We start from the raw sequence: 14,023 nt of genomic DNA, 5'->3' as shown, positions 1-14,023 counted from the left end.
AAATGTGGATGTGTAACTGATGTGATTCTGCAATCTTTGTAATGTTTTGAAATCAAAAAATTCTTAGAGATAAACGACAATTCAGACACAACATACCGGAATCTATGGGACACAATGAAAGCAGTTCTAAGAGGGAAATTCATTTCCTGGAGTTCATTCCTCAAAAAAAGAAAAAAACAACAAATAAACGAACTCACACTACATCTCAAAACCCTAGAAAAGGAAGAGCAAAACAACAGCAAATATAGCAGAAGACAAGAAATAATTAAAATCAGTGCGGAAATCAATGAAATCGAAACAAAAAAAAACATTGAAAAAAATTGATAAAACTAAAAGTTGGTTCTTTGAAAGAATAAATAAGATCGACAGACCCTTAGCCATGCTAATGAAGAGAAGAAGAGAGAAAACTCAAATTACTAACATACGGGATGAAAAAGGCAATATCACAACAGACACTACAGAAATACAGAAGATAATTAGAAAGTATTTTGAAACCCTATATTCTAATAAAATAGAAGACAGTGAAGACATTGATAAATTTCTTAAGTCACATGAGCTGCCCAGATTGAGTCAGGAAGACACACACAATTTAAACAGACCAATAACAAAGGAAGAAATATAAGAAGCCATTAAAAGACTACCAACCAAGAAAAGCCCTGGACCGGATGGGTATACAGTGGAGTTTTACAAAACCTTCAAAGAAGAATTAATACCAATACTTTTCAAGCTATTTCAAGAAATAGAAAAAGAAGGAGCTCTTCCAAATTCATTCTATGAGGCCAACATCACCCTGATCCCAAAACCAGACAAAGACACTTCAAAGAAAGAAAACTACAGACAAATATCTCTAATGAACATAGATGCAAAAATCCTCAATAAAATCCTGGCGAATCGAATACAAAAGCATATCAAAAAAATTGTGCACCATGATCAAGTAGGATTCATCCCTGGGATGCGTTGTTGGTTCAATATAAGGAAATCAATAAATATTATTCACCACATCAATAGACTTAAAGATAAGAACCATATGATCGTCTCGATAGATGCAGAAAAAGCATTCGACAAAGTACAGCATCCCTTTATGTTCAAAACACTAGAAAAACTGGGGATAACAGGAACTTACCTCAACATTGTAAAAGCTATATATGCTAAGCCTCAGGCTAGTATCATTCTAAATGGAGAAAAACTGAAGGCATTCCCGCTAAAATCTGTTTGTTTGTTTTTTAAAAAAGAGCATAATTTTGAATTAAAATGCTACACACAGTATTATAATCTCTTTTATGTTGCCCTCAAACAATAGAGATTGACAAGGCATCACCAGAAAATATAATCTGGAATGACAATCTTGAAACAGTTAAACAGAAGTGTCAGGAATATTGAAGAGGAATATCAATGAACTTGGCAATAGTACAATAGTTTGTAGTGGCAATCGTCTGATCAATAGTCACAGGGTCTCTCTGAAATAGAGTAACCCCAATTACAAACACAAATCCTCATGCTGCTAAAGAAAGTAAAGTGATCCAAATGTCTGAAAGTGACCCTGCTTTAGCTATAGCATGATTTTGTAGATATTTGCCCAAGATCACCTTTTATTATAAAGCTAAAGTAATATTCCCTGCCTTGCCTAAGTTGTACAAACAAATTTTAAAAATTAAAAATTGATGTCATCATAGCCTGTTGTTGACATAGTGTTAACTGTATTGCTTCTCTAGTAATCCTAAAGAATTGATCTAAATCAGATGTATCTGTTTGAAGACACTTAAGGTACCTTTAAAGAACCAGAGCTATATAACAAATGATATCAAAATTTGATATTTTCCATATTTTCATAACTTTTTCTAATTTTTTAATTTGTTCTTTGTATATATACATGATAGTAGGGTGTATTTTAACATATTATACATACATGGATTATAACTTATTCTAATTAAGATCCCATTCATGTGGTTGTACATTATATGGAGTTTCACCAGTCATATACATTGAACCTAGGAAAGTTATATTTGATTCATTGTACTGTCTTTCCTATTCTCATCCCCATTCCCTTCCCTTAATTCCCCTTTGTCTAATCCAATGAACTTCTATTGTTACCACCACCATCCCTTATTGTGTGTTAGCATCCACATATCAGACAGAACATTCAGCCTTTGGTTTGGGGGGATAGGCTTCTTTTATTTAGCATGATAGTCTCCAATTCCATCCATTTACTAGCAAATGCCATAATTTCATTCTCTTTATGGCTGACTAATATTTCTTTGGGTATATGTACCACATTTTCTTTATCCATTCATCTGTATGGGCATCTAGGTTGGTTCCATAGTTTAGCTATTGCGAATTGAACTGCTGTAAACATTGATATGGTTGCATCACTGTAGTACACAGACTTTAAGACCTTTAGTATATGCAGAGGAGTGGGAAAACTCGTTCAAGTGGTGGTTCCATTCCAAGTTTTCTAAGAAATCTCCATACTACTTTCCATAATGGTTGCATCAATTTGTAGTCCACCAGCAATGTATAAGTGAACCTTTTCTCCAACATCCTTCTCACTAACATTTACTGTTACTTGTATTCTTGATAATTGCCATTTTGACTGAAGTAAGATGAAATCTCAGTATAGTTGTAGTTTGCATTTCTCCAATTGCTAGCTATGTTGAACATTTTTTTCATGTATTTTTTGACTATTCATATTTCTTCTTCTGTGAAGTGCCTGTTCAGTTCCTTTGCCCATTTATTTATTTATTTTTTCTTTTTGGTGTTAAGTTTATATATCCTGGAGATTAATACTCTGTTTGAGATGGGGGTAGCAAAAATTTCTCTTCCATTCTGTGGGCTCTCTCTTCACATTCTTGATTGTTTCCTTTGCTGTGAAGAAGTTTTCTAGTTTGATACCATCCCATTTATTTATTCTCAATTTTAATTCTTGTGCTTGTTGAAGAAGTTGTTTCCTAAGACAACATGATGTAGATTTAGGCCTGCATTTTCTTCTAGTAAGCATAGGGTGTCTGATCTAATGTCTAAGTCCTTGATCTACTCTGAGTTGAGTTTTGTATAGAATGAGAGATAGGGGTTCATTTTCATTCTACTACATATGGATTTCCAGTTTTCCCAGAACCATTAGTTGAAGAGGCTTATCTCTTCTCCAATGGATGTTTTTGGTGCCTTTGTCTATTATGAGATATTACATTTATCTCTGTGTCTTCTATTCTGTTCCATTGGGGTCTTCATGTCTTTTTTTGGTGCCAATACCATGCCATTTTTTTTGTACTACAGCTCTGAAGTATAATTTAAGATCTGGTATTGTGATGCCTCCTGCTTCACTTTTCTCACTAAGGATTGCTTTGGCTATTCTGGGCCTCTTGTTTTTCCAAATGAATTTCATGAACTGCCTTTTTTATTTATATGAAGAATGTCATTGGAATTTTAATAGGAATTGCATGAAATCCATATAGCACTTTTGGTAGTATGGCCATTTTTACAATATTAATTCTGCCTATCCAAGGACATGGGAGATCTTTTCATCTTCTAAGGTCTTCTTCAATTTCTTTCTTTAGTGCTGGGTTGAGGTCTTTCACTTCTTTTGTTAGATTATTTTCTAAGTTTTTATTTTTTTCAAAGCTCTGTGATTGGGATAGTTTTCCTAATTTCTTTTTCAGCTGATTCATCATTGGTGTATAGGAATGCAATTGATTTATGGGTGTCAATGACTTTGAAGTCATGATCTTCCTGTTACTTTGCTGAATTTGTTTATGTGTTCTAGAAGGTTCCTGCTGAAGTTTTTTGGGGGGTCCTATGAATATGCAATTATGTTTTAAGCAAATCACAATAGTCTGAGCTCTTCTTTTCTTATTGATATCTCTTTAATTTCTTTCATCTATTTGCTCTGGCTAAAGTTTCAAAGACTATCTTGAATAGAAGTGGTGAAAGAAGGCATCCCTGTCTTGTTCCAGTTCTTAAAGGGAATGCTTCCAATTTTTCTCCACTTAGAATGCTGTTCACCTTGGGTTTAGCATATATAGCTTTTACAATGTTGAGGTATGTTCCAATTATCCCTAGTTTTTCTAGTGTCTTGAGAATGAATGGATGTTAAGTTTTGTCAAATGCTTTTTCTGCATGTGTTAAGATAATCCAGTGATTCTTGTCTTTGAGTCTATTGATGTGATAAATTATGTTTATTAATTTCCATGCTAAACAAACCTTGCAACCTTGGTATGAACCCTGCTTCATCATGGTGCACTATCTTTTAAATATGTTTTTGTTTATGGTTTGCCAGTATTTGGGGAAAAGTGGTACCAGGGATTAAACTCAGGGGCATTCAACTACTGAGCTACATCCCCAGTACTATTTTATATTTTATTTAGAGGCAGGGTCTTACTGAGGCACCTTATTTTTTCTGAGGCTGGCTTTGAAGTCATGATCTTCCTGCCGCAGCCTCTTGAGCCACTGGGATTACAAGCATGTGCCACTGTGCCCAGCCTTGATTTGCCAGTATTTTATTAAGAATTTTTTTTATCTATGTTCATTAGGCTTATTGGTCTGAAGTTTTCTTTCTTTGATAATCAGAAACTATTTTGAAAATCTATACTGTAATAAAATAGAAAATCATGAAGACATTGATAAATTTCTAGAGACATATGGGCTATCCAAATTGAATCAGGAGCACATAGAAAATTTAAACAGATCACTTTCAAGCAATGAAACTGAAATGCCATCAAAAGCCTACCAACAATGAAAAGCCCAGAACCAGACAGTTTCTCAGCTGAGTTCTACCAGAACTTCAAAGAACTTATACCAATCCTCCTCAAATTATTCCATGAAATAGAAAAGGAGGAAACACTTCCAAACTCATTCTATGAAGCTAGTGTCACTCTAATACCAAATAATTTCACAATTCTGATGTTCTATCCAGACAGAAGTGATATTTCAGATATTTTATTCACTTTGTTTACAGTCTTACTACGTTAAGTTGACCTCAATGCTATACAAGCCACAAAAATTAATAAGACAATGATCTGACCTCAGAGTTCAGAGTCTACTGGAGAATAAAGACAAGTTAAAACATTATACTGATATTGGTACAATACTGTGCTCTGATAGAGGTAATTATAGATAAAACAACTGATCCAGAAAGCAGAATAGGTGAGGAGGGTCTCAGAGCCTTGTGGCAGAGAATGAATGCCAGAACTGCATCTGGAAGGCTGAGCTAAAGCCAGGTCCATGTGGGTGTATGAGAAGAAAGAAAGAAAAACAGAAAAAGAAGGGGCTGGGATTGTGGTTCAGGGGTAGAGTGCTCACCTAGTATGCACGGGGCCCTGGGTTTGGTCCTCGGCACCACATAAAAATAAATGAATGGAATAAAGGTGTTGTGTCCAACTACAACTAAAAATATAAATATTTAAAAAAAAACAAAAAAAGAAGACAAAATGAGAACAGCAGTTCACCTATCAAATTGTATGAGTTATACACAAAGAATGGGTACAGATAAGCAAAGCTGGCTCTGTGTTGAATTTTGCCACTGTTAAACATAAACTGTTATTTATGAAATGATGTATGTTCATTATCTACACTGGTTCACAAAATCACATGTCTAGCATAATATGATTATAGCATAATACTTCAAGATTAATGAAACTTGCAAATGCTTTGAAAATTTGCTCCGATGTATCTTCTTTCAAAAACCTGTGACTACGTTTTTGTCCTTAAATCATAGTAAATGCTCCTTTCATCTATTTACACATAATTATACCTCTTCATGAAGTAACAGAATTGTAAGTGTCAGACTTACCATGGCAAAGTAAATACTAATATTGAAGATTATAGGTTTATAAGAGGAAGTACTCATCACTATTATCTGTTGACAGTCATTAGAGTGGTACCTATTGGAAGCCAATGGGCTACCAATTTTGCCTGGGGTCTTCCTGAGTGCTAATGTAGTTCCATTTGGTTTGCCTACTAAACAGCACTGTGTGCAACTAACACAGACTCTTTCATGGCCCAAACCAATCTCTGTATGGCTTGTATTTGGGTCATGTAAGTACTTTAGTATTTATCCAGAAGCTATTTTGTTCCGAAACATTGAGGAGAAGATAAACATTGATTTCTTAAAGTAATAAGAAACAGTATAACCTACCCGTCATTTTTATTCATAATGACTTCAACACCAATCCCCTCACATGCTTATTTCAGTCTCAACTTACTCATTAGTCAAGTAAAAGAGTTAACACAGAATAGGTAAATAATAGAGGGACAATGGAGTAAGAGGAATTTTATGCTTAAAGATAATCAAGCACTTCCATTTAAAAAAGAAAAATAGAATCCTACTATTGGGTAGTTCATTTTTGGCATGAAAGAGACATCGTTGTTGGGGATTAAAATTACTTATTTTCTCTGTAAGTTTCACTAACATATTTACCAGATACAGGCAGAACCAAGATCTTAGTTCTTTTCATATCCAAAATTAACTGTCCAACACAAAAATGACAAAACCACTTTTGGAGTTGATACATCTTGTCTTTCTAGTTTGAAAACAAAATTAGGAAAGTAACATGATATATTTGAAGTCTAACATAGTTGGCGTATTTATTCAAACATTCTTGAAGTTTATGAAGCCAATGCTCATGAAAATCTATATACATTCAAATGATTTCAGCTATCACCAGAAAGGTAATTTACAGCTTATCAGTAAAACCCAGAAAATGATATTAGATGCCAGAAAGAATCCTAGGTCATCTACTTCAAGATCTTTAGTTTATTTCTAATAACACTGAGGGCAGAAAGGATATGTGACTGTTCTTAGGGTTGCAGTAGCCAAAACATAACACAGGATGATTCTATAGCTCATCTTCAAGTCAGTGTGCTGTAGTATTAGCATATTAGACTAGCAGTAGTGAAGAGTAATGCTTAGCACTACATTTTTGCATTCATCTTTCCATTTCACTTCTTCAGGAAGATCCAATGCCATTCACAGCCATTTTGTAAAAGAAGATTAGCACATACTGAGAGGGAAAAATCTTAATTCATATGAAGGCAACCATATCAACTGTTTGTTAACTTCTCCTGATGCCAATCTCTTAAATCAACTCCATTCCAATCTTTCCCTCAGTGTTTATAAAGGGTTAGAGTACATTATAATACATTTTCGTGAATTAATTTCATAGTTTCCCCCAGAGGCTCAAAAGTTTCCAAAGCCTGTTTTTACATACCTCCCAGGACTCCATACATGAGAGTGAAAGTATTAAGTAATGAAAATCATGTAAAAAATAGACCTCTCTTATGCCTAAAAGCATTGTTTATAAAATAAACTTTTTAACCATCAGAGCAAAAATCAATAACTAATGTGATCCTACCTCAAACTTAATTTTAGAAAATTCCTTTAAGCAATATGTAGAATGTTTCTGTTTATGGCTGGCTTATTTGATTGAATGCATTTCAAGAAACATATAAAATCCCATATGTAAGCATTAGTAATCCCAGTATCAGATACTCATCGGCATGGTATAATTTTCACAGAAAAGAAAAAAAATTATTTTTCATTGTAGGCAATTATTTTTATGAGTCCTTGTGATACCAATAAAACGTGAGTCCACCCTACGAGTTCATTTAATAAGATTGAGTCAAATCAATCCAGAAAATTAATCTTGATAATCAAAAACATTAAAACCAGTTTTCTCAAATAGGAAAATGAATACATGAATTTATAATTTTACTTAGCAATTAAAAATGAAAGGTCAGATCATGTCCCTGGGCCAGAAAGTAGGAATGACTATTGTTAGACAGTAATTTAATAAGTGAATGAATGGGCAACTAATCTTGTAGTCATGGTAACTGATTTCTCTGTGACTTTACTGAAAACACATTTGCCCAAGAAAGCAAAAGCCCTCATTTTATTCATACAGGCTGAATTCTACAGAGGACAAAAGTGAGCCATAAACAATCATTTGGTTTTAACACTTACAATATTTTCTGTTAATAAAATGATACTTAGAATGTTTCTACCAGTAAAGAACATTTGATTAAATATTGTTTATGGACTACATGTTTTTAATCTCCCCCAAATTTATATGTTGAAACTTAATTCCCAATAGGACAGTATTAAGAGGTGGGGACTTTGAGAGATAATTAGGTTTAAATTAAGTCATGAGACAGGGGCCTCTACGGTGGGATTTAAATCTTTACAAGAAAAAAGACTCAAACTCACTTTTTCTGCTGTGAGGATAAATTAATCTACAACCCAGAAAATGGGCTCTTATCAGACACCAGATCTGGTGGAAGTTTGAGTTCGATTTTTCCAGTTTCCAAAACTGTGAAGACTAGTGTTTGCTGTTAAGTCAGCCAGTCTATGGTATTTTTGTTCCAACAACCAGAATTGATGAAAGCAATATTGCATACTCATAACCATGAAAATTGTGGGCATGTAAATGGGCATGAATTAAATTAAAAAGTACAGAATTTTCAAATAATAATATCAACTATACATATGAATCTGATGATTTTAGAAGCAATTTTGTATGAAAATATGTATAAAACAAAGGCTTCCAAATAAATTTGGAAGGACAAATAATGGCAGGCAGGTTTGAGGTTAGTAGAGGAATACTAAATGCTACTACTTAGAGCTACTTTACAATACATAAAATTTACCCTAAAGATTTCAAAGAGTCCCATTCCTTTCCTCTTTTAAGTAAGTTTCAATAGAATGCTTGGTAAAGCAGAATTTTAAAGAAAAATTGTCTATTTTTTGGAATGAGAGGGGAATATTGTCTAAAAGAGGGAAGGAAAAACAGATATATTGAACAATCTGTTAGCTCACAAGAATATTTTAGTAAAGAAGAAACTTTATGATTAGAAGAGAGAAAAAAGCTGCCCCCAAAATACTGACAGAAAACGATTTTGGTATAGAAGGGACACAGAACATCATGTTTATCTTACAGTTAATGAAACTGAAGTTAAAAGGCTCTGTAACTTCCTCATAGTAATTTAGTTTAGTGGCAGAAATAGGCCTTAGAACCTTCTCCACATAGCCCTTATTGGACTGTGCTTTCTATCATATTAAAGAACAAATAAGAGTTCCTTCGTCTGTTTTGTGTTTCTATAATAGAATACTGTAGACGGGGTAATTGACAAAGAACAGAGATTTATTTCTTATAGTTATTAAATTACATACCAGAAAGAATCATGCATCATCTGCTTCAATAGCCTTCATTAGTAAGTAAATAAACTGACACAAGAAAGAATATGTGACTGGGAAGTCCATAGTTGAGGAGCCCACATCTCACAAGGGCCTTCAAGGTGGGGCATCCCAGGGCATAAGATGGAGGAGGAGAGCACAGTGGAAAAGAGGACACAATTGATTAGAGACCTCACTTCCTCTTCTACCAGGAAACCACTCCTGCAATTCCTAAACTACTCCCAAGTTAACAGTCTTAATTCATTCTTAATGAAGCATCTGTTTAAAGTCCCACCTGTCAACAGTGTTACAGTGCGGATTTTTTTTTAAAAAGGAGAGAGAGAGAGAGAGAGAGAGAGAGAAAGAGAGAGAGAATCTTTTTTGTAGATGGACACAACACAATGCCTTTATTTTTATGTGGTGCTGAGAATCAAACCCGGGTCCCGCCCGTGCTAGGGGAGCGCTCTACCACTGAGCCACAATCCCAGCCCAGGGATTTGTTTTCTAAACAAACATGGTTGGGGAGGGGCATTCAAACCACAGCATCCTTCCCCTACAACCCCCAGACAAATCTATGTCTTTCTCACATGCAAAATACATTTTTTCCATCTCCCAAACTCCAGAAGCTTCATAGCATACACTCAAAAGTTCCATATTCAGAGTCTCATCTGAATCAGAAAAGACTCAGGCATGATTCATCCTGAGGCAAATTTCTCTCCAGGGCCTGTGAAATCAACAAGTTATGTAGTCCCCAAATACAATAGTGGGAGAAGCACAGGAGAGACTTTCCCACTCTAAAAGAAATAGTCAAGAAGAAAGCTTTGACTCTTCCCAAGTATGTCCAAACCCCAAGGGAAAACATTAAGTCTTAAAGCTGAAAAATATCTTCTTTGACTCCATGTGCCACATCCTGTGCATGCTGGGCAGGAGGTTGGGCCTCCAGAGCCTCACACAACCCCAACCCTCTAGCTTTGTTGAGCAGTGTCCACCCAGCACCTCTTATAGATTGCAATCTACTCCTGCAGGTTGCATATTGGTGGTTCTACAGGTTCTATAATCTCAGGGACTGTCTCATTCCCACAGTTCCAGTAGGCATTGCTCTTGGAGGGGGAGGGGGTTCACCCCTGTGATAAAACTCTGCCTGGGCCCTTGGGCTGTCCAGGACATCCTTAAAAATATTGGTGGAGATTTCCATGTCCTCACAAATCTTGGATACGGCATGGGTCAGCACCACATGGACACTACTAAAGTAACAGCCTGAACCTTCTGGAGCAATGGCATGAGTCACACCTACTCCACTTGAGCCACATCTGCACAAGCTGAGGAGCACTGAGTGGGACTGAAGAAAACAGGAACCTGGAGCAGCCTTGGACAGCAAATGCTGAGATTCGACCACCATCTCCCTGAAAGCCTTGCCCTCAAGGACCTGCTTTGGACCTGGAAGATCTCTGAATTATCTCTCTCATGGTCTTAATCAGTATCACTTGGCTCCCTTCTATACAAACTAACCTATTTGGCAAACAGTCACTTGGCCACAGTCTTGATTTGCTCGACTAAACATGCCTTTATACTCTTAACATGGTTGGGCTGTGAATTTTCTAAATCTTTCTATTCTACTTCCCTTTTATAAATTGTCTTTAAATAATTAATAATTACCCTCCACTCACAGCATACTGTATACAGTTAAAGCTTTCATAGAGCCCTTTCAATATTTTGCTTAGACATGTCTTCTGCCCGATACCTTAGCTCATGGCTCTGAAATCCCACCTTCTGTGAAGTCTCAGGGTAGTTACAGAATTCAGCCAAGATCTTTGCAACTTTATAAGATGAATAGTCCTCTGGTTTCCGATATCTTGTTTTTCACTTCCATCTCAGACTTAGAGCCATTGCTCATCATGTTCCATTCATGGCCATGAAGGCTTTTTCTAGCCTGTTTCTCCAAATTCATCTGCTACTTCAAATTCTACACATTATTCAGTTACAAAACCATCTCCACATTTGTAAATATCTGTTATAGAAACAGCCCCCTTCTAGGTACCAATTTTCTATCATAGATATGTTTTGTGTTGCTATAATAGGATATCTGTGACTGTGCAATTTATAATGAACAAAGTTTATTTCTTACAGCACCAGAGGCTGGGAAGTCCAAGATCAAAATACTGGCAGATTCAGTGTCTGATAAGGATCTTTTTCCTGATTCTCACACAGGGTCTTCTTGACATGCTCTCTTGTTGTAGAAGAGGTGAGTGTCTCACTAGGTCCCTCTTTTATAAGGGCATTTATCCCATTCATGAGAGAAGAGCCCCAATCACCTCTCAAAGTCCTTACCTCCTAATATCATTACCTCAAGGTTAGAATTTCAATGTATTTTGGGGATATAAAAACATTAATATCATATATAATATATATAAATATATTACATCAATCATCTTAATAATTACCTATATAGATATATAATAGTAATATAGGAAAACAAGAAATCCTAAAGGAAATTATTTTTGATATGTGATATTTACATTGAATATAAATTTGAATCTGTAGAAAAAATAAAGAGTGCCAAAAGTTCTAAAGTATGTGTGTAAATAAATATAATTTTCTTCTCTTAATGTTGTGAAAAGATGCCTTTGACTCAAAATAAGTTTATACTGTGGAGTTCTTAGTGTGTATACGTAAAACATATAGCAACAATAATAAAATGGATGTGGTAAATAGAATATTAAAAGTTTCATATATAGAGGCCTTAAATATCACCTTGAAGTGGACTTTCATAAGCTAAGGATGCAAGCTAAAGCCTTTGGAATCAACCACTAAAAAAAAAAAAAAGAAGAAGAAGAAGAAGATACAAAAAAGGCATAGCTTAATAGCCAAAGAGTTAATTTGGAACACACACACATGCATGCACACAGTGAAACACAGAGATTTATCTAAAATAAATCAAGAAAAGAGAAAGTTAAGTATTATGAAAAAGACTTGTATGAAAATATTTTTAAAAATATATAATAGTACCAAATACAACTATATCAATCATTATAATTATATGTGATGGTCTAAACTCTCCAACTAAAAACATAGAGGGACTCCAATTGAGTGAAAAAGAAAGGCTCAACTTCATCTGTATATAAGAAACATACTAAAATATTTTCAAAATAAAGACCTTGAATTGGAAGTAAAGAGGTGGAAACAATGCACCACAAAGAGAGACAACAGAAGCCCAGAGCAGCTGTATTAATAGCAGGTGGGGTAAACTCACTTGAAAATAAAGAGCATTACCCCAAAGTTACTTCATAATGACAAAACAGCCAACTCAACAGAAAGAATAATGATTATAAATATGCTTAGGCCCAATAACTGAACTTTGAAATACATGAAGCAATAAATCAACACAATCAAAGACAGAGAAATCCACAAAGATACTTTGATATCAATACCCCTTTCTCAACATTGATAGAACAATTACACAAAATCAGGCGGTAAGGAGAAAAAAGATTTAATACTATAATTCTATGGTTTGGAAGTGAGGTGTCCCCCACCAAAGCTCACACATGTGAGACAATGCAAGAAGGTTTAGAGGAGAAATGATTGGGTTATAAGAGTCTTAACACAATCAGTGAATTAATTCCCTGATAGGGATTAACTGAGGGGTAACTGAAGTGGTAGGGTGTGGCAGGAGGTGGGAATTGGGGGATGGGCTTTGGGTATATATTTGTGTCTGGCAAGTAGACCCTCTCTCTGCTTCCTGATCATGAGTGAGCTGCTTCCCTCTGCCACACTCTTCCACCAGGATATTCTGCCTCACCTCAAGCCCCGTGAAATGAGGCTGGGCTTCTATGGACTAAGACCTCTGAAAATGTAAGCCCTAAAACAAACTCTTCCTTCTCTACAGTTGTTCTGGTCAGATCTTTAGTCATAGCAGTAAAATAGCTGACTAAAACAGAAAACCAACTTGACCTAATTCATATTTATTTTGAACATTATATGCAACAACTGAATTATAGATAGATAGATAGAAGGATAGACAGACAGACTACATAAGAGAGAATTACCAAAATGGATCATATGTTGTGCCATAGAATAAATTTAAGTACATTTTAAAAGATTTTCTTATGTAGTACATACTCTAAATACAACAGAATTAAATTAGAATTCAAAAAAATGTAAAATTGCTCAAAATATTTTAGGTTTAATTTTCTTATCCAGGAATTAGGAAGAAGGGAATAAGAGTGTTAAATCATTTTTTTTAAAAAAAGGCAAATAACATAAAAATTAAATCCAAATCTATTTTTTCGGAAAGATTAATAAAATTTAAATCCCCCATACCAAGACTTATCAATTTTATGTTTCTGCTCATCAAGACAATATCAAGAAAACAATAGACAAGCTACATTCTTAGAGAACATATTTGCAATATATATATATATATGTGTGTGTGTGTGTGTGTGTGTGTGTGTATATATATTCAACTCAATGACAAAAAGACAATCCTTCATAAAAAGGGAGAAAAGAATTGGACACTTCACTAAGAAAGATACAAAAATTACATATAAGCACAAGAGAAGAGCCTGCACATTAACCAAGCAAATGCAAAGTAAAACCTACTGCAATCCACTATAATATGCTCACTACAGTAGCTATATTTAAAAAGACTAACACTAGATAGCAACAAGATGAGGAACAAATGGACTGTTTGTACATTAATGGTGGAAGTATACATTGGTATAGACATTTGGGAAAGCCTTGGCAATTTCTTATGTTTTCTTTGAAAGCTAGCAATTCTTCAACAAAAATAGAAATTTTATGTCCCCAAAGAAACTTGTACTTAAATGTTTATAGCAGTTTGATTTATAATAGCTTAAAATTAGAAAT

Source organism: Spermophilus citellus, assembly GCF_964194105.1.
Source record: "Spermophilus citellus genome assembly, chromosome: 10".
Lineage (NCBI taxonomy): Eukaryota > Metazoa > Chordata > Mammalia > Rodentia > Sciuridae > Spermophilus > Spermophilus citellus.
The sequence above is the reverse complement of the archived record's forward strand: the minus strand, read 5'-3'. Positions refer to the sequence as shown.